This window comes from Grus americana, chromosome 8, assembly GCF_028858705.1.
Source record: "Grus americana isolate bGruAme1 chromosome 8, bGruAme1.mat, whole genome shotgun sequence".
NCBI classification, from domain to species: Eukaryota; Metazoa; Chordata; class Aves; order Gruiformes; family Gruidae; genus Grus; species Grus americana.
In genome coordinates this window covers 11,713,063-11,737,870 of record NC_072859.1, presented here as the reverse complement: position 1 = coordinate 11,737,870, position 24,808 = coordinate 11,713,063, and the positions used below count along the sequence as shown (strand labels likewise).

General features: G+C 37.0%; 1 long non-coding RNA gene across 1 annotated transcript in view; it reads left to right on the top strand.

Moving 5' to 3' along the window:
* LOC129209226 (uncharacterized) overlaps nucleotides 1-24,808 on the top strand; it is a 65,532-nt gene that overhangs the window by 16,004 nt on the left and 24,720 nt on the right. The window contains exon 2 of the long non-coding RNA XR_008578020.1: nucleotides 14,888-14,999. This is a non-coding gene — a long non-coding RNA (uncharacterized LOC129209226). The remainder of the gene's footprint in view (nucleotides 1-14,887; nucleotides 15,000-24,808) is intronic.

The window sequence follows — 24,808 nt, the reverse complement described above, 5'->3', positions numbered from 1 at the left end:
TTTAAAAGGTTTTAGCTTTCTGTGGCCTTAAGACATGAAAAGCATGCAAGATCCTTGCTTAAAAAGAACTGAAAAAATCCTGTCTTCTAGAATTTATGCATTTAGTTAAATCTTGTTGATTCCATATAAGCATTTTGCACAACTTTTTACAGTGGAAACATTTGACTTCAGACAAGATCTAGAGTTATACTTGGTTCCACTCATGATCGGTTTCACTTAAGATGCAGCAAGAGTTTCCAAAGGAGACAGAATTCATTCAAATGCTTTACTGCAAGTTAGACCACGCTGGCCTGGCTAGATGTCACAAACTTGGAGCCGAATGATCCTCAAGAAGATTGGCAATGCATCCGTTTAAGAGGGCAGTAATACAGTACCTGATAGAACACGTTACTACATCAGTTGTTCTCTGATTTGCAAGAAAGTGTGGGATGTTAATGGTAATTTTTTAGTTCTTGAATGGAGTAAGGAGTATTTTTTTTAGAACACTGTATTCAATCATCTCGCTCCTACCTATGATGTTTAATTTCATAAAAAATAGAATGCCTTCACAATTACTATTCTACATTAGAGGAGAAGAGTATCTCGGAAGTTTAAGTTTCAGCGTTAAGAGAAAAATAAGTGGATTTATTGAATGTATCTACCCTTGCTGGTTATCTACATAGAGCTACCACCATTAACTGAAATTAATGGGTGGTCCTAATATGAAGCCTTGCAAGGAAGTCTGGGTTCTAACTTGGACTTTGATTATTTGTAACTTAAATCTCTTCTCCCTTCATTAATGCAACTAAGATATTTGTACACTGTAGACATTTGAAATCTCAGACTCTCCCTCTCGCTAATACAATCTTGTTTTCCACACATAAATGGCAAGCTGCCAGTTAGGAAAGTACATGTGCTGCAATGCAAAGGAAAATAAGTAGATATGTCTGTATGTATTAACTACAAGTCAGAGTATTGTCTAGTGCAGCTGGAGTGAAAAACACTCCGAAGAAGCTAATTACAACTCCAGTCTTTATTATTTTAAGCAAAAGCTGTTGTGAGCTAGAGTTACATTCCTCACTACATCTTATTTCTTGATTTTAAATCTTACTTTGTTTTTCTTCTTCTACTGATTCAAACTCTTGAAAATAAAATTGTGTCAAAGCTATTAAAACAACAACAAAGTTATAACAAGGCAATTTATCAAACTATAGAACAATGAACCAAATTCTCTTCATTCATTCCATTACCTCTATGGGTGAGACTTTTAGTTGCTTTTAGCCATATGTAGAACACAATTCCAACAGACACCAGAATTTCATTAGAATAGCTAATAAAAAAAACCCTATTAGTATTGATTGAAACATTTTTACAAAGCTTCCTTTTCCCCTTCTTGGGAAAGGAAAGAACAAATTACTGGGTAAAGCCAGCAGGAGACCCAGGTTTATCTGGGCTCCTGTTGCAGATTCATAATGATGTAATATGAGAAACTCCTCTTCACTTATTCCCTGACTGCCAGGCTGTGGGAAAGTATATTAAGATTATATCCCTTTATTCAATTCTACTATAAAACAATGCAAATTGAGACTATTTTGGACACTACTATACAGTAACAAAGAAACCTAAGCAATTCTATATGGTATATTATACACACAGTTGTATGTCACCCTCAAAACCTGGCAGTAGTAATCTAGGTCAGGATACTAATGAAAACATATTAAGTTAACAGAACTTTAAAAAAACCCATATGTTCTCTATCTCTATTTTCTGTCCAGGTACTGTATCTTGACCACCTACAATGTCACCATATTTGTTGAGCCTGTTAAAAATATAACCATAATTACATTTTATTCATCCACCTCCCTAGTTAAGAATGAGAAATGAATTTTTGTGGGCTCTGTAATCTCCACATGACTGTGCTGCATTCTGTCCTCATGAAATGCCTGGCATCTTCTTGTGCCCCACTACTCAGCATAAGCTGCTTTTCTGTAATTCATAGACCACTTCTGTACAGGACTGTTGCCATTTTTCATTTGCAAAAGCAAGTATATGAAGTGATAGAACTTTCAGAAATGGAAAAAAATGTGCCCTACTTTTAACTTAACAGAAAGTGGCAATTCATCTTATAGCCTTGTCAGTGCACTTGTTAGTAATGTGACATGATGTGTCATGTAGGTTGAAGTGAATTTGTTTGCCTCAAGGATCAAGTGCCACTTCTCACCAAAAACGTAAGAAGCTTTCACTTCATGTTTGACTCCTAATTCACAAGTAGTGCAGTCTATGAATATCAGCTTTTCTGTCAAGCTGGAAGATGATGATTCATGAAGTTAAACTTCAGGATTGTACCATTGTTAAAGAAAACTCCTTCAGAAAACATTTCTAAGGATTAAAAGGGAATTTAGAGTCAAAACCAGACACATTGACTCCAAAATAGCTGTTTCCCATTCAGCAGCAAATCAACTATTTTAGACAGATCTCTTCATTCTTCCTAAATTTCACTGAAATTTAATGCAGAACAGAACTAGTTTTGAACTCAAAGTTTTGTGGGCTGGAAAAAGTGAGTTTTCTGCTTACCTGTGGTCATGAAATATTTATCAGTTTGCCAGTTTGTTTTTTTTTTTTAAAGCAATGAATGGTATACAGTGATTCATTTTTATATGTGAAGGACTTCATATAAATTAGCAATCTGGCATTCAGTGGTCACATGTATTCAACATATTGAGTCACATTACTGTATCTCACCCTCATACAAGCATAACAGCAACATGACCTCCCACTAAGTTACTTAGTGTTTCATGTAGTAGGCCAGAAGTACCTCAAAGTTGCTTGGCATAATTAACAACCCAAGATAGAACTAAATGTGCAATTTGTGGGGAACTTTTGCAAGAAATCCTATGTGGAACAGTCCTACTGCATGATTTCTAGTAAAAAGCTTTCAGTCCATTTCGGATAAGTGCAACTACTGATGTAAACTTTTCAAATGAACTATCTAGTAAAACCATTTAATAAAACATAAGAATGCACTAACCAGTCTTCCAGATAAAGTATGTAATTTTAATAGTAGAATCCCAGATCCAAATCCACTTTTTTTCGGCATTTTAAGAGAATTGCAATTGTTAAGACGTATGCACATTTATTCAGGGGAGGGGAAGGATGACTTTTGGACTTTGATTAATGTAATTTTGGGGAGGGAAAGAGGAAAAGAAATGACTTAGCTCTATAATTAAAATAATTCTTTTGTTGCCAGAAGATTCTGGCATCACAAAATAGGCAATACCTGGAACAAACCAGACAAGATAAAGGTCTTCTCAGCCTCTGCTTATGACCAGAGCTAAGCAAATGCATAGTTGACAAAAGGCACTCAACATTTTCCCAGGTCTTTGAAGCCTTCATCATAGTATTATAGATAACAAGGCTTAAGAGATGCTACTCTTGTTCAAAAGCATCTTCAACAATTATCGAAATTATGGCAGGCTGCCATTTTCCAAGTCATGGAACTGTGCTCTTTGAATGTCAGGCATTGCAGGGGACTTCTCACAGAAAAACCCCGGGTGTCACAGGAATTCGGCTGAATAGCCTAGCTATTACCACAGCCTTCACCTACCATTTTAAATCTTTTTAAGAGGGCTACGTATACACTTGGGAAAAAAAAAAAACAAACAAACAAATGGGGAATGCTTGAGAGGATCTGTAAAGATTCATCTGTTTGAGGTGTGGAATGAAGAAGAAAATTCTAGTAAGTACGAAACCTATACATATTTTAGGTTATCTTAATATTTAAGACGAATCCCTTAAAAGAAATTTCTCACTGCGAATCATGTACTGGACTTGCTTTCATTGGTTTTTAACACTAGAAAGTTGCCTTAGAAGATAAAAAAAAATGCTGGTTGTTTATCACAGAATTATAAAAAAAGAATATTGTCCAACAAATGATATAGTTATTTCTTTACAAAGACAAAACCCATTAAATTAGAAAGGTTTCTATGATTAAAAGAGAGCTATGCAAATATTTAACAAATATATATCTTCCTCTATCATGTGCAAACCAAGCATACTGCACTATGCTTGGGAATAAAAGATAGAGATTGACTAAAATTCAAGTCATTCTGATAATTTAGGTTGATTTTTTATGACATAGATTTGTATAGAAGGTGCTCTGTGCATTTGAAGGCAGAACGAACAGTGTAACAATTTTAAAGAAATAATCACTAAATAGATATATTTACATATTTAAGAGGAAAAATGCTATTAACAGTCAAAGTAGAAAAGGAACACGGCAGATCTCGGTGCACTAAGAACTACTTGCATTTGCAGAGAGAAATTTTGTCTAGAAGCGTGTAAAATGCAGAGTGTCATGCTCTTCTGCAACATCAGAACTCAGTGTCAGGAGGTACAATGTGTTTGCTGGATACCGAATTATTTAAAACTTTTTTTCTAGTTAAAAGAATTAAAATTAACTGTTAAAACCTCTTCGATCAATAAACGTCAATACAGCAGGCTATAATATCTGCAGTGACAGTAACATTTGCCAGGGCACGCACTGTTCTGCCACCATTATCAGAGCAACTTGTGACAGATGAACATAACTACAGGCCAAATTCTTTCAACCAAGATTCAGTTTACAACAATATATACCTCCATAGGTTTTTGTTTCCCTCCCAACTATGACCTTATTGCAGGTGAAGAGCAGATTTAAATTCTGGAAGTGAAACAAGATGAAGAAGAAACACTAAAGAGTATTTCATGTCCTAACTTGAAGGCATGGAGCAATTGCATGGTAATGTCCATATATGATAATTAAATTAGTAAAATGAAGGTATTATATACCATATTACTCAAAAACAAGACTCATTGCATGCACCAAAATATTATTTGACATAGTGTGAAGAAAATTATTTACTAAAAATTTCTTGTTGAATAGTATGATTTATGTATTCATGAAACAAGTTTGCTATATCAGTCCCACTTCCTATACTAACTTTACTCAAGGAAAAAGTATTGTATAGAGCTAGGGGAAAAAAGTGTAATGGCTGTGGTTTTCCTATTTAACAAAACTCCCTTCCTGTATCATAAATGAAGGCTTCTACTACACCTATGTCAAGCATACAAGCTAGCAAAAGATGTGAACTTTCAAAAAAGAAAAAAGAAAGAAAAAGTGCTGGTTACTTACAAAAGAGAATAGAACTTGCTGTTTCTGAGAATGGAAAATTATCCCCATTCAGAAAAAAACAACAGTGGAAGAGGAAAGTATCTGTGACCTTTATTCTGTTTCCCTAGAAGCTTTACTATAAAAACAAAAAATCCACTTATTTAACTGGTCACATTATATATTTAGGTTACCAGGGAGTAATAATGCTTCTGGAAAGAAGCAGCCCAAGATAGTTATAAAAACCTTTATGATAACATTTAAGCAAACAAAAATCCAGTTTCATCATCACATATTCCCATCTCGTGGCATTTTAAAAAAATACGGGTAATTGTGTTTAAAGGAGTAAGAACATACACATTGATTTGATGAGTCTGAGCTTAAAGTAGTGCATCAAGAAATAATAATAGCAGCAGATATTCCCTTACTCCTCTGCTGCCAAAAAGATGTAACTCCTTACTACACATTATTACTTCCTCCTCTGATTGACCACGGTGCCTGTCAGCTGAGTCTCTGATGGTTGAAACGATTATTGAAAGTACTGCTGTACGTAAAGCAAAAGTCTTTCCTTCCACAATCAGCATTTGGAGTGTAGGCATTTCTCTCTCTCTTTTTTTTTTTTGACACTACTACTGACTGTCATGGTAGAGAGCACAGTGAGGACTCCCAGGGCATTGCCCCTCCTTCTCAACCCCTTCTAGGTTGTATGACAGAGAGAAAGACTTCAGAGAGCCAGGAGCCTTCTCTGCTCTATAGCATCAGCCAGCTCTCTTTGCTGAAACAAACGCAGTAATAAGCATCTGCCACTTTTAAAACATTACTGTTTTCTGTCAATATTTTTAATGTTAAGGTATCTTACGTTCCATATTTTAGAAGCAAGAAACCAAAGGTTTAAAGCATTTCTTAATTGAATCTCTAAAGTGAACACCTTTGAAAATTAAATGCCTGAACTCACAGATCCTATTGGCAAATCACAGTTTTTATTACCTGCTGGTAGCCCAGAACAGTTTTCCTTTTGCACTGCTTACTGTCAGTCTGGAGAGCTCCTGCACACAGTAGGGTGAACTTTCCAAGACCTGGCCAATATTAGTTGTGGTAAAAGAAACATTTCAGGCAAATTCTTTAAGTCATAATCCATCTGCATGCATCTACTTTTACACATTCATAGTAATTTACAGCATTTTTGCCTATAAAATCATAATTTCATTTAAAAGGAGCATGAATGGGAATGCCTTCCTCAAATTGTGTGCCAAAACTAGGTTATTGCTTAAAAGAAGCAAGTAGAGCTTCCCAACTTCTGTGAATTCAAGGGATTTGTAAAACAGTTCATGCCCTAATGCGAAGCACTATAAAAATAAACTCTTAGAATACTTAAATAATAGTCTGAAATATAATTAGAAACTTTAATATTTGAATTTGAATGCAAATGCATTTCCCTTCACTTTTCTTATAGTTAGGTGTGCTATAAGGAGCCTACCACTGAATCAGAAATAAGCTTCTCTCTACCCTTAAGTTAGACAATCAAAATATTTTAAGAAACTGGAGAAGGAATGCATCAGGTCCAATCATAAACACACACAAAAAAATATGCTGAAAGTAATTAAAAATCCTAGAGGACAAAAAGAAATATTGTGTTAAAAGGTGTGGTATAATCAAGGTACCTACACAGTTACTTTGAACCTTGTGGCTTTAACAGAGTGGGCTTTGGATAATACTTTAAACAAAACAGACTTCATCTTTTTGGAGAAAGGCACAAGGTGATACTTCCAATACCACGTAACAAACAGGAAATCTAGACAATATCCTGGAAACTGCTAGTTATCAAGAGGGTTTCACTTGGAAACTGTACATATAAGGTTTAAGATAACAGAATTCTGCTACCAGTACTCAATCCTGCAAGGACTGTAGTTCTTCATGAGCATCTTTTAGATTAAACTGGTTCCGTATCAGGAACCTTATTTTGCACTATTCTACTATTTACTATACTTGTGTGTATTTAATCTATCTACATGTACCAGTGCACACAATACCAGCAATGTATAATCTGACAATTCAAAGAATTCAAATTGTCCAATGATGGATCACCTTTCTTTCTAGAAGAAACACTCTAGACATGAAAATTTCCTTCTTAGTTATGCAAAATGCACATCAAAAGCTGAATACAAAGATTAAGCTTGATATGAAAATTATCTCTGGGATACGCAATTGAAGATACTCAATTTGTTTATTAAAGAGGCTTGTATATTGTTTTATTTTTAATTAGAGAAATTTCTAACCCTAGATCTATTATGTGCAGCATATAAACACCTGATTTTCAAAGGTCCCAAATAAATGAAAAGTTCACACAATTTTCTTCAAAGCTTTGCTATGTAATGTAACCTTTTTCTTTTTTTTTTTTTTTTTTATAAAGAAAATGTACCTTGTCCACAATAAACTCCCCTGAGGAATTGACTAGTTATTACAGTTCTGAGCTAAGGGAAAAAACTGGACATAATACCTTATAGTTACTCTGAAAAAACACCTTCAACAGTTGTCTTTTTGACTTTTCTTATTACAATAGTCATTTGAAGTGACATCTGAGATATTTATTTGCAGTAAGAACCCAAGCAATTGTGTCGAGTAGCACCATATTCCATAAGCTGTCTCATTTAAAAGCTGCAAGTCTAGCTGGATAGTGGTGTGTATGATTCAAGGTGACAGAACTCAGTACTTAGCAGGGGACAGAAACACATTGAGAAAAATAACAAAAGTCTGATTATGAACTATGGAAATATTTAATCTCATTGCGTTGAACGGAAGAAGGCTATGCTTAAACTTAGCTACATGTGCTCAAATCTCTCATTTAGTCAGTCAAGAATGAAAGAAAATCTGCTAGTAAATGTTTTAACCTGACAAGGTGTGGTAAATACTGTGTCTTTGGATATAGTCTGTTGCTTTCATAGTATTAGCAACAGTCAGTGGAAAAAATAAAGTTATTGGATACGATGTTGGGATATCTTCTTTGAATTTACTGAATTCCTTCCAAAATGCCTTATGGACAGACTATTTAGTATTCATCGCCATGCTCCTGTACAGCAACGGCTGTTAATCTTTTAAAACGTACAGAAAAGGAAAAACATTAGCTCTACAAACAGGCTTATTTTGGCCTATCTTGTCATTTTTAGTAGATGAGCTGTTGGGCTTTCTACAGGAAAAAAAAAATAATTGTAGTAGTTAACTGTAAATTAAATAGGTAAAGTAGGAATTTACTGTCTAGTGTATCTAAGTATCAGCAAAACAAATTCACTTTTCTTCTCTTTTCAAGGTCAGCACTAAGATGACATACAGTCTGTATTACACAGTTGTATCATATAGTCGACATGCCAGACGATGAACCCATAATTCAACAAGCTCAGACTTCAGGTCCAGCACAAACACGGAGTTAAATGTGCTTTCCAGTACTTCTGAATATTGCATTCAGTCACTGCTGCTCCCTAGGAAAACAACCGCCCCTCCAACCACACACGCAGAAACCTCCTCCTTTTCCTCCCCCTTCAACCCCCCCCCCTCCCCCCCCCCCTGCAGTGTAACCCAAAAACCAAAGCAAGTCATAAGCATGGCAGGCAAGGGCAAGACTGAATTTTTGTCATTGCAATGTGGAGTTACTGAAATGACCTTAACAGCTCAGTGAGATAAATCGCACTGTGCTGGTTTTACACTGGTACAGAAGAGATGAGTATCTTAACTCCCCTTTTGCTGTTTAATTGATTTTAACTAGAGTAATTGGGGAGGGGGAGGGAAGAGTTTCCAACTACTTTCTGAAAAAGTATCTTTGAAGGGAAAATACAATCTTCAAAAAGGAAGAAAATTAAAAGCTTTTCCTCAAGTTTCCTTTCACTTCTTATCTTCCTAAGATACATATATACAGTTTGTTCCAGGAAATGTCTGAAATGCCTTCTGGTAGCTTTTAAATAAACATGAAAACCTCCTTTTGAGTTCAAAGAGTTTCAAATAATGATGGAGGATGAGTTCTTGGTCTATAACACAGATGTAAACAAAGACCAGGAATCACTCTCAATAATTAAAACGCATTATCATGACTTTTGGACTTCAAGTCTAATTCAGTTATGCGATAGCAGACTAGAGCAAAGCTCTAATGCGCTTCTACAGCAATCTTTTCCTGTACACTAAAAACAGACCTCAGCTACGTTTCTCAGCCAGGAGCTAATGTTTCTGGGTACATGTTACTGTTGCAGTTTCATTTGTCAGTAAAGCCTTATTTACTTGCTTCCTGTTATTAATTATGGGAAACAGGATCTCTTCAAACTGTAGGAGAGGCTCTTTTAACTCCTGTCTAGACTTTTCAAGACAAAATATTGATGAGCCCTTTAATGTTTGTGCAGAGACACAAACTGAGCGAAAAAAAACCATCGTTACCTCAAACAGCTTAAGACTCCTTATCACACATTCACAAAAAAAAATCCTTTAAATCACTCGGGCTCACATCCTTATTGTTAGTCACTGAAGTAAGGTTTTCTTTCATAGTTGGATACCTTCTTCATCTGTCACACTGATTAATTAACAGCTCACAGTATGAGCCCTGAGCTTAAATAGCCTACTGAAACGAGGAGGAGAGATCAACATTAATATTCCATAAAAAGCTGAAGAGGAAAAATGCTTTCTTTAGTATGAAGGGATCTGTCTTCTAATAAAAAAAATTAACTCATTTCTGTTTGGTTACATTACACAAGGAGATGAAAGCACACGATCTGTGAAGGAAGATTGCCCTGGAAGATTAGGACAAAAGTTAAGGAAGACTTTAACTGTTTTAAATTAAGCTGTTGGTTGGAAACAACCAGGTCTTGAACACCAGTGAAATAATTTTCATCACCTTTAAAAAAAGCCAGTTTATCAACACACAATAAACAAGTCTATAAACACAGTACTGTTGCCTGTACAGATATATGGGAGAAAGGCATGCAATTACATGAAATGGAGAGTTGCTAAAACCTTAAACCTACAGCTGTTTTTAGCCGAAACATTTGTAGTTTTTCCTCACACACACACCTTTCCCAAACTGTTACAGTCCAGCAATTATTTAAGGAGTTTGACTTTCAACAGCTACAAGCTCTCCCCCTTTTCTAAGCCCCTCCAGTACTGCTGAGTGGACAAAAATTACAGATGCAAGAAAAGCTGACAAATGAGTGCAAGGCCCCTCCTCTCCAGTGCCTCGACAGTCTGAGCTCCTGCCAAAACATGCCTGAAAGCTAGTGAGGAGACAAAGACACAAAGATTCCATTTTCTCAGGGAAAATAGATTTCATGTAGAAACTAACGGGGAGAAGAATAGCACGCTGGCCTGTGTGTTGTTTCAAAAGCAGAGCAGGAATGAATGTTTCAAGAAAAAATGAAATCATATTTGATTATTCAGTAAGCTCAACAAATGCTGTTTAACACATGGCTCTTTTTAAACTGCAAAGTGCTACGGGGGGTGGGAGGGGGGAAGCTTCCATAAAGCTGGAAAAACATTTTCAGTCATGGAGAACCTTCAGTTCAACACTATCCAAGCTAAGAGTTCACCACTGTTACTCTAAATCATCTCCTAATAGTGCTGTAGTACGCATGCAACCAAAACAAAGTAAATCCAGCTTTTTTAACTCAAATCTGTTTGAATGTGTTTACTATTAAAAGATTCTTCCCCCCCCAGGGTGTCATTAATGAAGTTGCAATGAGTTTAAAGTCCTGGCACCTAAGCACTTCCAAGTTTGCAAGCTTTTCATAGCAAGTTTACTACTTCTGGCTCGTTATGCTATCATGACTGGCACTCACCACTGAGCTGGAATGGGTCTGCCTGTGAGCGGGGTGATCAGCAGCGAGGTGAAGACAGGCAAGCAGAGCGGAAGAAAAAGCAAGAACTTGATTTCTCTTTGAAACTAGTCAGAAAGTTGGGAAAAAACTGCAATTGATGGTGAGAAGGTTTGAGACAACTCAAGTTTCTCACTAATTTAAAAATAAAAAGGATACTTACAAGAACAGCATATAAGATTAAAACCTATCAATTATTTTAAGTGTGATTCCAACCCATTAAGACTCAGTGGCAAAAGTAGCTACTGTTAAAAATAACATGAGCTCCCACCAGACTGGGAATTTGGGAAGTAGAGGTGTAAAATGGAGGCTTAGTCATCAGTAAGGTTTTCAAAGTGTTCCCAGCTCTGATAAGAATGCTATGTGTTGATGAGCAGTAATTACTAACTCTCTGCTTATAATAGCCCTTTTTTCTTTTGTGAAGCTGCTTTTACATGTCTGGTGGCAGAACCACCCAAATTCAGCCAAAGTCTTCCGGCAGAAACACTAACACTGTATGAACAGAACATAGAAAACATTATGTAACGAAAATACTAAAAAATGTGATTAATGCCCTGAATTGACAGGTTTGTGATTGAGGATAAAATACAAGTGCTGAGAGCTCTCTACAAGAGGACTCCCGGGGCTCCCTGTCCTGCAGAGAACACCGCAGGCAGCAAGCCCAGCTCTCTCCCCTCTCCTCTCCCTTCAGCCCAGCCACGCACCATGGCATCTCCCCTGCCCACCCAGACCCAGGCCACGAGGATGCAGCACAGTTCTCACTCTGAACACACATGCTGCCTCACAGCCCTCGCTCTTCCCTTCTGTCTGCTCCTGAAGACTGCCCTGGTGGTATGCTTAAGAAAGGAAGGGGTGGTAATCCTTTGACTAATAAAACCACTTCAGGAGATCAACACTCATCATTATACAGGGATTAAGATAGTCAAGAACAATATATGAAAAAACAAAGATTGTGCTGAGAAACAAGCCTATTCTGCTTATTCCATCTGAGGTGATGGACAGGGAACACAAGAACAAACGTGAACATTACACATTTAGTTACAAGTTTACATTTATTTTCCATTAAATTTCTTCACATCCTTTTGTCCGATCCCACTATCCTCCCACTTGCTAAGTCCAGGCATTTTCTAAGTTTCCATAGGCAGGCTATCTAAATGCTTTTTGTTCTTTTTATGCATTTTAGCATCCAACCATCACTCAGCGCCTCCTTATCTCATGTTCCTGCTGCCACAAAATCCTCTCACCTGCTCTGATAAAATGAGATCCTCCCCATGCACAGCTATTCCTATTTGGTCACCATTTTCAACCAGACCACACCACCATCATTTTCATTTTGTCAGCACAAAGAGATACTAAATGTTGGCTCACTACAGTGATGTGAAGAACATCTGCATCTACCAGTTTGATCTTCTTACTGATACTTTTTTTTCTTAAAATTCTCATAAAGTGGATCCTAACCTCCTCCTGCACTCCACCCATAGAAAGTAGAACTGCTGCACTTTAACACATAGATCAAGAGTGATTTGATTGCCTGATTTCCAGAAATACTGCAAGACGAGACTTAGTTCTGGGGTCAGACTCTGGAAGGACTACTAACAGTAGAGCTATATTAAAAAAAAGCTGCAGTTATTGACTAGGTGAAAGATACAGACCAGAGAATGAAATAAGAAACAAGATTTGCGAATAAAGAGTGTGCTGGTTTTGGCTGGGATGGAGTTAATTTTCTTTATAGTAGCTGGTATGGGGCTGTGTTTTGGATTTGTGCTGAAAACAGTGTTGATGACACAGGGATGTTTTTGTTACTGCTGAGCAGTGCTTACACAGAGCCAAGGCCCTTTCTGCTTCTCACATCACCCCACCAGTGAGGAGGCTGGGGGTGCACAAGGAGTTGGGAGGGGACACAGCCAGGACAGCTGACCCCAACTGACCAGAGGGATATTCCATACCATATGATGTCATGCTCAGCATATAAAGCTGGGGGGGGGAGGGGAGAAGGGGGGGACATTGGGAGTGATGGCTTTTGTCTTCCCAAGTAACCATTACATGTGGTGGAGCCCTGCTTTCCTGGGGATGGTTGAACACCTGCCTGCTGATGGGAAGTGGGGAATGAATTCCTGGTTTAATTTTGCTTATGCATGCACAACTTTTGCTTTATCTATTAAACTGTCTTTATCATCTCAACCCATGAGTTTTCTCACTTTTACTCTTCTGATTGTCTCCCCCATCACACCGAGAGGGGCTGAGCAAGTGGCTGTGTGGTGTTTAGTTGCTGGCTGGGGTTAAACCACGATGAAGTTACAGACATGCTTTCTCTTATACAGCTGGCAAACTCATTCTTCAGACTAACATTACAAAGGAATCTTTTGAGAGAAAACTCAAGGCATATCAGATTATAGAAACACTGCAGCAGTTGAAAAATAGTATCACTTGATTTCACATATATAGTGGCCCGTTCCCTCACTCAGTTAACACTATTCCTATCTGAATGCTTTCAAAGATTACTTGCAGATCAAATCCTAGAATTTCAACCTACAAAAGCTATTGAAAGTCAAAATGAAATTTTGCATCTTTGTCTAATGCCTGTCATTGCAACTGAGTTCATTTTAATGACCGCATGTCCAGCCAATACATGGCACAGGTTTTGAAAAGGAAGGAGACTTATGTTTTAGTTGGCACTGGTACAGCATAGGTCTTTAGCATAAGATTTATTAGCATTAATGGGTATTATGTAATTAAAGCACTGTGCTTTAATTCCCTGAGGGGTGGCAGGGTTTTTTCATGTCCTATAAAATAGACAAATAACAAATGTGAGATTTTTTTTCAAAGCTATTCAAAGAATTCAAACTTGTGTGTTCTTCCAATAATAGTAATGCAGAAGGTGAGGCTGAACAAGATGGATCTGAAATTCTCAAAATGTCTTCCATAAAACCGTATGAAGGTTAATACTACAGACCAGTCTTTTTAAGCATATGCTGTATAATTACAGTATTTTGCAGACAAACTCTTCAAAAAGTAATCATTACACCATAGAAAAGAATAAAATTTAAGAGATTTCTTTTTGAATTTAATATACCATACTTACTTGATACTAGATTTATTCAGATGAGTCCAATTTAATAAAGTGGCTTTAACAAGCAACTCAAATATTTGTTACTTGAGCCCTGGCATTTTCAATCCTGAATGCCAAGAATTTAAAAGGCTTTGGGAATCCCATCACCTAACCCACTGCACTTCAGGGAGAGGACATAGTCATTTTTGTAGTTCCTCGGGTGCCTTTGAACATAGCAGGCTAAGGATGGAAAGATTTTCAGAGCTATTGAAAAACTGCAGGATTTTTGCAGATTTCATCAGGATTGGTGCATGGGACCAATAAAGATCAGACTATTACCTACACCCATATTTGAGTATTTAAATGGCATTATTTTTATTTAATATAGAAAATTAATTCAAAGCTACACTACAGAAAGAGACCGACACACACATGCTAATATTTGAGTTTTCAGAGAAGGATTTTATCAACACTTATCTGCAGCACTGAAAAATCAGCCTAAAGCTCATTTTATGGCAATTTTTTATTGTTTTACATGTCTGAATAATCTCACAAGAACAACAAACCAGAACAGCATGAAACAAAATACCATAGACTTATGTACTTATGTTAAAATTATTGAAAATAAGACTTACTCATAGTATTGTGTCTCAGTTTAATATTCTGAATAATCTAATTTCACTCAGAGCTAACTTGAAGCACAACATATTTTACCTGAAAATCCAAATAAAAGAATTGGTACAAAACCACTCAGACCTTTATAGTGGCACTAGCAATTTTTCCTTGGGGAATGTCGAGACCAATTATCAACTGATCTATTGAGCATATCCTGAGCTATCACACAAAGTCTTTTATTTCTTTGTCTTCTAGACAAATCTCCAGAGCTGCAGACAAGCAAATGAAGTGAACTGAGGGCAATTTGACCAACATCATCTGTGTCGATTCCCCAGAAGTCGATGAAACAAGTTATCGGGTCTCCAAGGTACATCCCGGAGATTAGTTGGTTGTGCCATACAATTAGTAAATGATTAAAACAAGATGTTTTCTTTGATTACATTAAGATATTTGCAGCAGTGAGAGCCATTACCTTCTACAGAAGAGTGTACCTTCCCAAATTATGTTCTTTATTAGCACTTCATTAACAATGTGCCAGCTCAGCCAAATAATCAGGCAGCACAGTGGTCTCAGGTACAAGAAAAAGATTGTTATGAAACTCCACCTGCCTCATTTGGGCAAATCAGGTACATCTGAACCACAGATAGCACAAATATTTGAATACTAATTTTCATCTCACACTTTTTGTGTATTTCATGCCAAAATCATAAGCCTTCTTCAGAGCAATCAACAAACCAGTATAGAGACTAAATCAGACAGACAAGTTTTTAAATGGCTAAACATTTTTCTTTCCATAAGAACAGGACCCCAGGTAAACAATACCTTCTAATACAGCACATGAAAATCTCAATTATGGAAATCATTATTCTGTGCACTATGTGCCATTTTATATTCCCAGCAGGATGTTTTTCATCTCATCAAGAGTTTCCAAGGCTGTTTAGAGTTTCTGTATACACAAAACATATTTAAGGCCCCCTCCCCCCCCAAAGATTTGCTAATTAAAAAAGCCTAGTCAAGTGGTCAGACAGACTGGAACTTGAGGATTATAGGTAAGAGGGCTAAAATGAAGGCTTGGAAGCTATAATTTCTCTTTCTGTGGTAGCAGCAGAAGCAGCTGTTATAGACCAGGCAAATTAAAGATGTGGCTAAGCCAGCAGTCCGGAAACAAGACATTGCAAAAACATAACAGCAAGTCATCCGCACCCCACTTTTAAAAAAGTGCTGACCATTTCTTTTTCTCTCTCTTCCTGTTATTCTTATCTGTCACAAATATCTTCCAGCTGGTACCCTTCCAGCCCTTGCTCACCAGTTTTAATTTCCCACCCCCGTCTTGGGGAGTTAATGGTAATTCCTGGGACCATGGACAAGTGCGCCATAGTGGGAGTTGTCAGCAAACAAGAAATGACACTTCTAAAAGAAGAGCAGGTGAAATAACAGAGTTGCAGTTCTACTCATTTTTTTTGCATATGAGTTGTTCATCAGACATATAAAAACAATCTTCCCATACTGAACAATATTTACCATTCCTTGAGAGCAGTTTCATCTGCTCAGTGAAACCAGCATCTAGACACAGAAAATTCTCTGATTAAAAATTAGGCAGACTGCCACCACATTTTTCAGATACATTAAGTGTCATAATTGACTATTTTCAGGAAAAAACCCTTTTCTTCAGTTTCTAGTCTTTTTACCCTGAATCTTTTAAAAATAAGTTAAAAATCATTATGCCATGAACTAATGAGGCTGTATATTGTTTTTCATATCAGAAAGCAATGAAGGATCTCTGAATTATTGCAAGAATAACTTAAAGAAGTAAACAAAACCACCCCAAAACAACCCTTTGTCTTTCCTCAACAGCAGATATGGACTTCCTATTAGAAGTAAAAGAAACATTAGTTGCCTTGCTTAGACAGCTTTTAGGTCAGTGTTGCCAACCTAGAATTTGTCTCAATTTATATTAGCATAAACTTGTGGACTATTTTTGATCTCGTTTTATGTGTCATGAATATCACCGTATCTATTTCTCCTATGTTTATTTGTACGCAAACCCATCATTTCAGATTTGTGGCAAATGCATTTTTTTAAGTGCTGCCATTTCAGCACTACTCTAGCAATATTATTAACATTGCTGCATTGAAACATCATATCTGATTTGAGGCACACAAGCTCTTTGCAAACAATTATTCATTAAAAACATTTAAAAAAATGTTTATGAGATTCATACCACAAATCTTTAACAGACACACAATTGATACAGGCAAACTAAGTGCCTCATTTCTTATCAGAAATTAATTTTAGATGGCATAGGGCCTTTGTCTGATGCCTTTACCCAAAACAAATCAATTCCCATTTTGCATTTTAATACAAGCCTAAGAATATGAGAGAAGAGCAAAAGAATTCTAAAGGTTAAAACCCATATTCAGTACAGTCATCATGTGTGTGTCGTCCCCCCCGTTAGAGTGGGTATTTGAGGTGGTTCTTTACATCTCCTCCCACACAGTTTCTCTGCTTCACATGCAGAAGCCAGCTGCTGGTTCTTTCAAGTCTAGTGGTTAGTTGACATTTACCATTAGTTTATAGTTTCCATCCTATCTTTGCAAGGAGATGAGCTAAAAAATTACTTTAAGAGAGTGAAGATTAAATTTTCATATTTCTAATTCCCCCGAAACTGGAGGGGCCTATAGACAAGGCTTTTTGGTGTGGCATAAGGAAAGGACAAAAACACAATGCTGTGTGCCAGCACAAAGAACAGGACCAATGAGTTCTAGCTTTACTGTTACTGTTCTTTTCCCTGGAAAAGACCTCATTGCAACTCTTGACCAGCAGTGCTGATTTTATTTCCTTTTCAATCTCAGTCTCTACAAAAGCAGTGTAGAGCATCGATTACATTTCTGACTTGACAAACTTGACAGCATTATTTAGCAAGTGCCATAAAAAGAAAAAAAAAAAAGGAGTCCTGCATATATACCTATGATAGTGATTTGATGGTACAGATGGGAGAAACAAGTAAGAGGTCTAGGACGCGCCACAGAAAACACTTTACTGTTCCAGAGCAAGGAGAACATTAAACACAGCTGAGACCTATACAAAGGAAGATATCAAGTCGTGCAAACACAGCATAGCGCACCAATGCGAAAGACTGCCGCTACGGTAACTCTCCCCTCCATACGCACACTATGATACAGCCCTAACATCTGACTTAGTTCCCAGATAAGCACACTGATACAGGTCTGTTTAAGGTTTGTCTTTCTGAAATTTATATTGAAAAGAAACTCAATTATGAATTTTAAAGATATGAAATTCTCATATGAAAGTACAGATACAAAATAGTAGTGTCATGGCCATTATTTCAACAGTGGAATACACTTTCTAAAATTATTTTCAGATTAATAGGTATTTTGAACTGATAATAAAATATAGTTAGAGATGGCACTCCTTTAGGGCAAGTTCATACATGAAGGAATGAGGAAAACTGAGGTGGATCTGATAAGCAAAATTCCCACCCAAATCCGGAAGTAAAAAAGCCATACCTATAGTTGTTAACAGCCCACTAAAACCCTCAGTAAAACTGAGCTCAGAAGTCAGTCAGCCGACTGGTAATACTGTGTTTATTTAATGGACTTTTACAGAGCAGAAATCCAGAGTATGTAGCCTTTTATCTGATGATATTTACTAACAAAGAGCTTTAAAAGAAGTAACATTAACAGGATTGCCGTAGATATGAAAAAAACCCAAAACCTTGTAACATGCAATTACAGGATGGCTTCAAACTTGATCTGATGTGTTTAGGAGCCGCAGAAGAAAACCATCTGAGACAGCTCAGAAAAGAGAGTGCCAGAAAAGACCATACAGTTTTTTTTCCTAGGTCAGGACATTTGAAGACATCCATGACTGAACATGATTTCTTTTTCCTAAATCAAGACTTCCATGACTGATCATAGAGGCAGTTATAAAAATCATACTGGCTCACAACATCTGCAGGAACTCAGTAGTGCAGCTGTTCACTGCACACGTTAAACAGGCAGCACTAAAAACTGTAAAAACAGGTCAAAGCAACCCCAAAAAGGACCTGAAATGAAGAATTTCACATAGATAACTGGAATAAAGCGTAGAAAAAACTGTTTCTCCAGGTCAGCACGCTGAAAGCATTAAGAGAAAAGCAGTTTGCAGCAATCCACATACAATAGGTCTTGAGCATTACTTCCTTTTATTGTGTATTGCACTTACCGGGCACTAGATTTTTCTAAACAGTATCCAAAGCATACTTTCAAGTCCAGCCAACAAACATCTGAATGTCACAGCAGCCTTTCAAGAAAAAGTCAGAGTGCTGTGAGTTTTTAAAGACAGACTGAAATATTTCAAAGAGATCAAATATACCCCAATGCTACCTCGTCTTGTTTCCTTGAATTAAAAATGAAGAGCAGTTTATCTGGAAAGCAGACTAACTAAAAATTATCGTTTCTAAAGAATAAGGGAGAAAAGCACCAATCTTTAAACAAGGTGGAAACCCATCTGGAGATGGACAGCAATGTCTGTTTCTTTTGGCAAAGTAATGATTCAGAAGCACAGCCCAAAACACATTTAAGTGATGAACATTAAAATATTAAGTACTAAAAATGAGGTGCATCCTATGCTAGCATGATCCAACCATCACCTTTCTTTCCCCACTGATAGAAGCATTAAAAAATCAGACATACCTGTGTTCAAGTACATAAAATAATCTATACTATTTTAGCACACACTCTGAACTTTTTGAAAGACGCTTTACTGATCCAGTTAGAATTTGTACTTCAAAAGAGATGCTGTAATAATCAGCCATAAAATTAAGCTAAGGTTTTGCATGTTTTTGTATAAATGGAAGAGAGAGATTGAGATCAGATTATTTTTTATTCTTCCATAAAGAGTCACTTTGGCTTTATGAACAGAATTTTTCTCCTCACACATTTTTCTGTTTGGTTTTGTATTTTTTTTAAAGCAGCCCTCACACTGTCAACCTTAGTTCTAGGTTTCACTATGTGTAAACCAAGTGAAATATTAAGTATATATACAAGTGTGCAGGCAGCAAGATGCTTCTTTGCAAGTCTCAGTGGAATAAATGCAAGAATTTTCTTTTGCTCCTAACAGAGCTCTTCAGCCACCGCTACAGCACCTTTCTCTCCATACATGTACAGTTATTTCACTTCATTGCTAAGGGCAAACTCTATATCATTATTATAGTTTTCTTCTTTACTAGACAACATGAACAATGGATCTATGCATTACTGTTAAGACTGATCAGAAAATAATATCTCTCTCAGATAAAGAAGTTTTGAAATTTTTATTTTGTATTAGACTAAAGATAGGTATGTCTAAATTATTTTAATTCCCTTTTGGGGAAAGGAGGTCATACCAAAGGAAAGAGGAGGAGAAAAAATAAGCAGCATGATCACTTTCCAGATAGATAGTAGTCTGATCATTAAGACTTTCACAGAGAGTATCAGAAACCCAGGTTTCCAGGCCCTTCAACAACAACAGAGCTCCGACATTCCAGAGGCGCACCAAAAACACCAGGCTATCAACCATTCTGGGGCAGCGAGGGGTCTTTTTTCTTCTCCTCACGCAAAAGGCCTTCCCAGAAAAATGTCCATTGAAAAATATATTTCTTCAAAACACCTTGCATTTTCCCCACGGGGGGGAGGGGGGGAAGATTAAATTTTCAGCGAGATGTAGTTACAGTTTTGTATACATCTGCAATTGCAGGGAAAAACTAACAGAATGAGAAAAAACATTCTTTTTATAAAGTTCTAGTAATACCCTTAATCATATTACAAGCTTACCTTTAATCATACTACAATGCATTACATTAATTTGTTAATTTAACACAGTTGGACTTTTAGATCAGAGAAGAGAGAAGATTGTGATCCAACAAAAGCATGTTATAAAAACACTGCTGTTCAAAACAGGCCAAGCATTTTCTTGTGCTTGAACCCTAACAAAGGGGGCTTTCCTTGAAGCAGTTATTAGGTGTTTTGTCTCCATTTTTCTTACCTTTTTTAATGCTAAAATACCAGTTCTACTGCTTTGTTAAATGCACTCTAATCTCTTCTTACTCCTGCTAACAGCAATTTTCTTAGGACACTTTAGTATTAGTAATACTTGCGATAGGATTGCTTTCTCTCAAGTTTGCATTTTACAGAAGACCACAAGCTTCAGATCACCACTGTGTGGAAGAAACACACTGGGCCAACCTCTCATGTCGATATTACACAAAGCACAGCCCAGTTTGGCATTCTTTCTACTCTGAAGGAGTCTCATGTCAGGTAGTGAAAGTTAACTCACTTATTTCTTTGCTGTTGAATGATTTTTTTTCCCCAGCATTCCCCCTTTAAGCACAAATTACATTTTAAGATTCTGGAGAGATACCTGCTGCTGCCAAAGGGCCACATAAGACGCAGCCGTTCCACTGCACTATGGGGAAAGAAGGGGTCTGGTTACAGGGACCCCCACACTTTTCCTTTCTCACACAGCCAAGTAAACTCCATTAAAATTGATGCAGTATGCAGAAAACAGCAGAGAGGACTAATTGAGTTTAAAAGCTATACAGTTGCAGTCTCATTTAGGAAATGCCTCCAGGCTTGCTTGAGCATTTAGTAATAAACCTAGACCACAAAGTGTTCAACTCAACATGCCCAGAAGGGAGAGAAGATCCTTTTCTCCATACTCCTAAGCCCATGTTAGCCCCTCCAGTCTTTCTCCAACAAAGTAGGATTCTAGGAATCTGGGAATCATCATCTCCATTTTTCTTAGCCTGAAGGCAGATCTGTATACTGTTGACAGTTACTATAATCTTGATCACAAATTTATATTACAATAATACATTTTGCTACATCGTGTAAAAAAATTAAAAGAGCCATTTTCAGGCTAAGCAGATTAGGAAAATAGAAGTGGCCACACAGGGTTTGGGACCAGTAAAGAAAGTCATGTTTGGCATCTCTTTTCTGCCACAAGTGGCAGTTGTAACTAGTACCTGAGAAGCTTTCCGCCCATGATCAACTGCTCACTAGGGCATTAAAAATCATTTAAATTATCTGCAGTGATGATTTAAAACAAGATAATCCACAACCAGAATATCCACAGCATTTAATGGAATACTTAGGTGTGGAAGAAATCCAGGATCAGCCCTCAGTCAAGTCACAAACACATTCAAGAAATTTGAACCTATGCACATTCAACCATGGTAGAAGATACTCTGAAATAACACCAAAAAGATGGGAACAACCACAACCAAACTGCCTTTCACATTCTTTGTTTTTACTGAATCTGAAGGTTTATTAAGCTTTTAGTGTCCTATAAAAACAGCCCCATGAAACAGTTGGAGAAACACCAGAGCTGAACATCTAGAAACACTTCCATAGATGGATTTTTCTTCTTCCCCTCTATATACACACTGTAATCATGACTAGAGCAAGCAAGTAGCATGATGAAAGTGAAGGGTCTAGAGAATAAATCCTATGGGGAGCAGCTGAGGGAACTGGGGTTGTGTACCCTGGAGGTAAGGAGGCTGAGGGGAGACCTTATTGCTCTCTACAACTACCTGAAAGGAGGTCCTAGCAAGGTGGGAGTTGGTCTCTTCTCCCAAGTAAGAAACGATAGAATGAGAGGAAATGGCCTCAAGTTGTGCCAGGGAGGTTTAGATTGGATATTAGGAAAAATTTCTTCACTGAAAGGGTTGTCAAGCATTGGAATAGGCTGCCCAGGGAAGTGGTTGAGTCACCATCCCTGAATGTATTAAAAACATTTGTAGATGTGGTGCTTAGGGACACAGTTTAGTGGTGGATTTGGCAGTGCTAGGTTTATGCTGTAGGTTTAATGATCTTAAAGGTTTTTTCCCCAAACTAAATGATTCTATGAATGGCAGGTTCAAATCATTGGCTACGTTACCTTATGATACTTTAGATACTAATTGCCCCCTTACATGGGATTCAAGATGCCATTATTATATCCTCAAATCTAAGCGTTTCTTGCACTTACTTGAGCAATACGAATGCATTTAAAGACCACAGTCCATAATAAAGTTTCCTTCATACTGCATATACACATCACCACAGGCACAGTGAAAATATTTCAACAGATACAGCATTATCGGATAGCCAAATCTTATCCTTGCTGTCCAACAATTACAGCACCACTCCATACAGCAAAACAGGAACATCTGGAATTCTGCTCTCATGAGGGCAGCTGGGACTGCACTGCTACATCAGGAAGTGAACTGCACTTGCCTTGGGGTTTTAATTGTTACAGAGTGCTCTCAGGGCTTTTAGCAGAAAGTAACAACCATTTTTGTTACTGAAAGAATTACTTGTGTGCAAGGCATTTATTAGAAAAAAGTTTTCCAAGTGCATAATATGCTTGTATGACATGGAGAAATTGTATATGTTCACTCTATACTTAAAATCCAGTTGAGCATGAAGAATAGTTCCCTTTCATTTCAGAAATTATGTCTTAAGTAGAAAAATGGTGTTATACCTGAGACTGATTTTACCAAACCTGCCACTAAGAAGAGTTTTTTCATTAACTCATGTTCTGATCTTATTTAAAAAACAGGTGAGGAAAATGTTAGCCATACCTTTTCTCAAGTGTTGTTTTTGTTTCATGTTATTCCTCACAGAGGGTTTGTGGCAATGAGTGCAAGAAAAATTACTCAGTTCTCTTCTCTGCCACAAAAAAGTTTTGCTGAAGTGACCACTTGCCACCTTGATCCATATCAGGTAAATGAAGGCAGGTGAAATTAACTTCTTACCATAACAGCCGTCACATCCTCTCTAGCTTTTTCCAACACCCCGGCACATGCACCCCTTTACACATTTTTCTCTTTATGCAAGTAAATCACAGGACTCACTGAATATTGCATTACCGCTCATTTGGCTTCACAAATTTCCACAGGACTGTAGGCAATAAATACTACTCCAATACTATCTGTGTTAAGTACATGCACACCATCCTAGCATCTCCAAATGCTCTCAACTAAGTTGTTAGTTAATCCTTGAGCTTTTTAGTTTCTTTGTATTTATTTTTCCATTTTTTTTAGCAACTGATTAATTTTTCTGCTGATTATGCTTTTACAATGGTTTTCAGAGTACAGAAAAAGAGGAAATGCAACATTACTTTGAAGACCATAAATCCTTCTTCCATTCAGAGTCTTTGAAGCAATATCAGTAATAATACTACAGTTAAGTACCAGTACATCTTCATGAAGTATATATTTTCTGATCTTGAGGGCACAAGCTATGCTGATAAGGAAACCAGAATACTGCTTCTGTGCTATTTAAGCTGATAGTTTCAAATCTGTTCATAACTTAATATGGGCAAACATATGACCATTTCTGAAATGTTCTACTCAATATTTTTAATTTCAAAGTTTCTTCTGTTCTTAAAAATCATTGATATTTATGCCCAATCCCTCTGAGCATTATGAAGAACATTAAGGCCAACTAAATGGGAGAACGTGACAAATATGCTCAAATTTTTCTAGTATTTCCCCTAAATTTCCTGCTAGAACATGTTGCAACTTTAAAACCTGAAGATTATGGCTATAATATCAAAAAAACACTGGACTTTTCTCCCAAAGTCTGTGACCCCTCACAGGTATTAGCAATTTGGTTTGTGAATAGCTGTTACAATACCCTTAAGCTCTTCCTGACTCTGACTATTCTTACAAACACTTCCACTAACTGGAAGGAGATTCTAGCAAAGGTGATTCAGCTCTAGGTAAATTCTAGTTTTCTATAAGTTTCAAGAACAAGGGGAAAGAATTCTTAGTTTGCCAGGACAAGACGTTGTGACAAGAGTGCCAAGAAAGAAATCATTATTTTTTAAAAGACAAGCAAATTTTTAAGAATTTTGAAGGTAGATAGTCCCCTTCAACACTATTTTCAGCAATTGACATATCTGAATTCTGCACTTACAGTAGAGGCATTTCCTGTCATTTGTCTTGCATGGAAAGACATAATAAAAATTAAAGAAACAAAAAAGTTTACCCAAAATTCACACTTGTAGGTTGCACATCATAAACCACGTGTGTGCACAGAGACATACACAAGTGTTTGCAAAACACTGAATTTAGAAAGTTCAGCACAAAAAGTCAGATGCCTCTAGTTATTTGAACTACTAGGTTTTTTCGATAGTGGGTACACAAGAGGT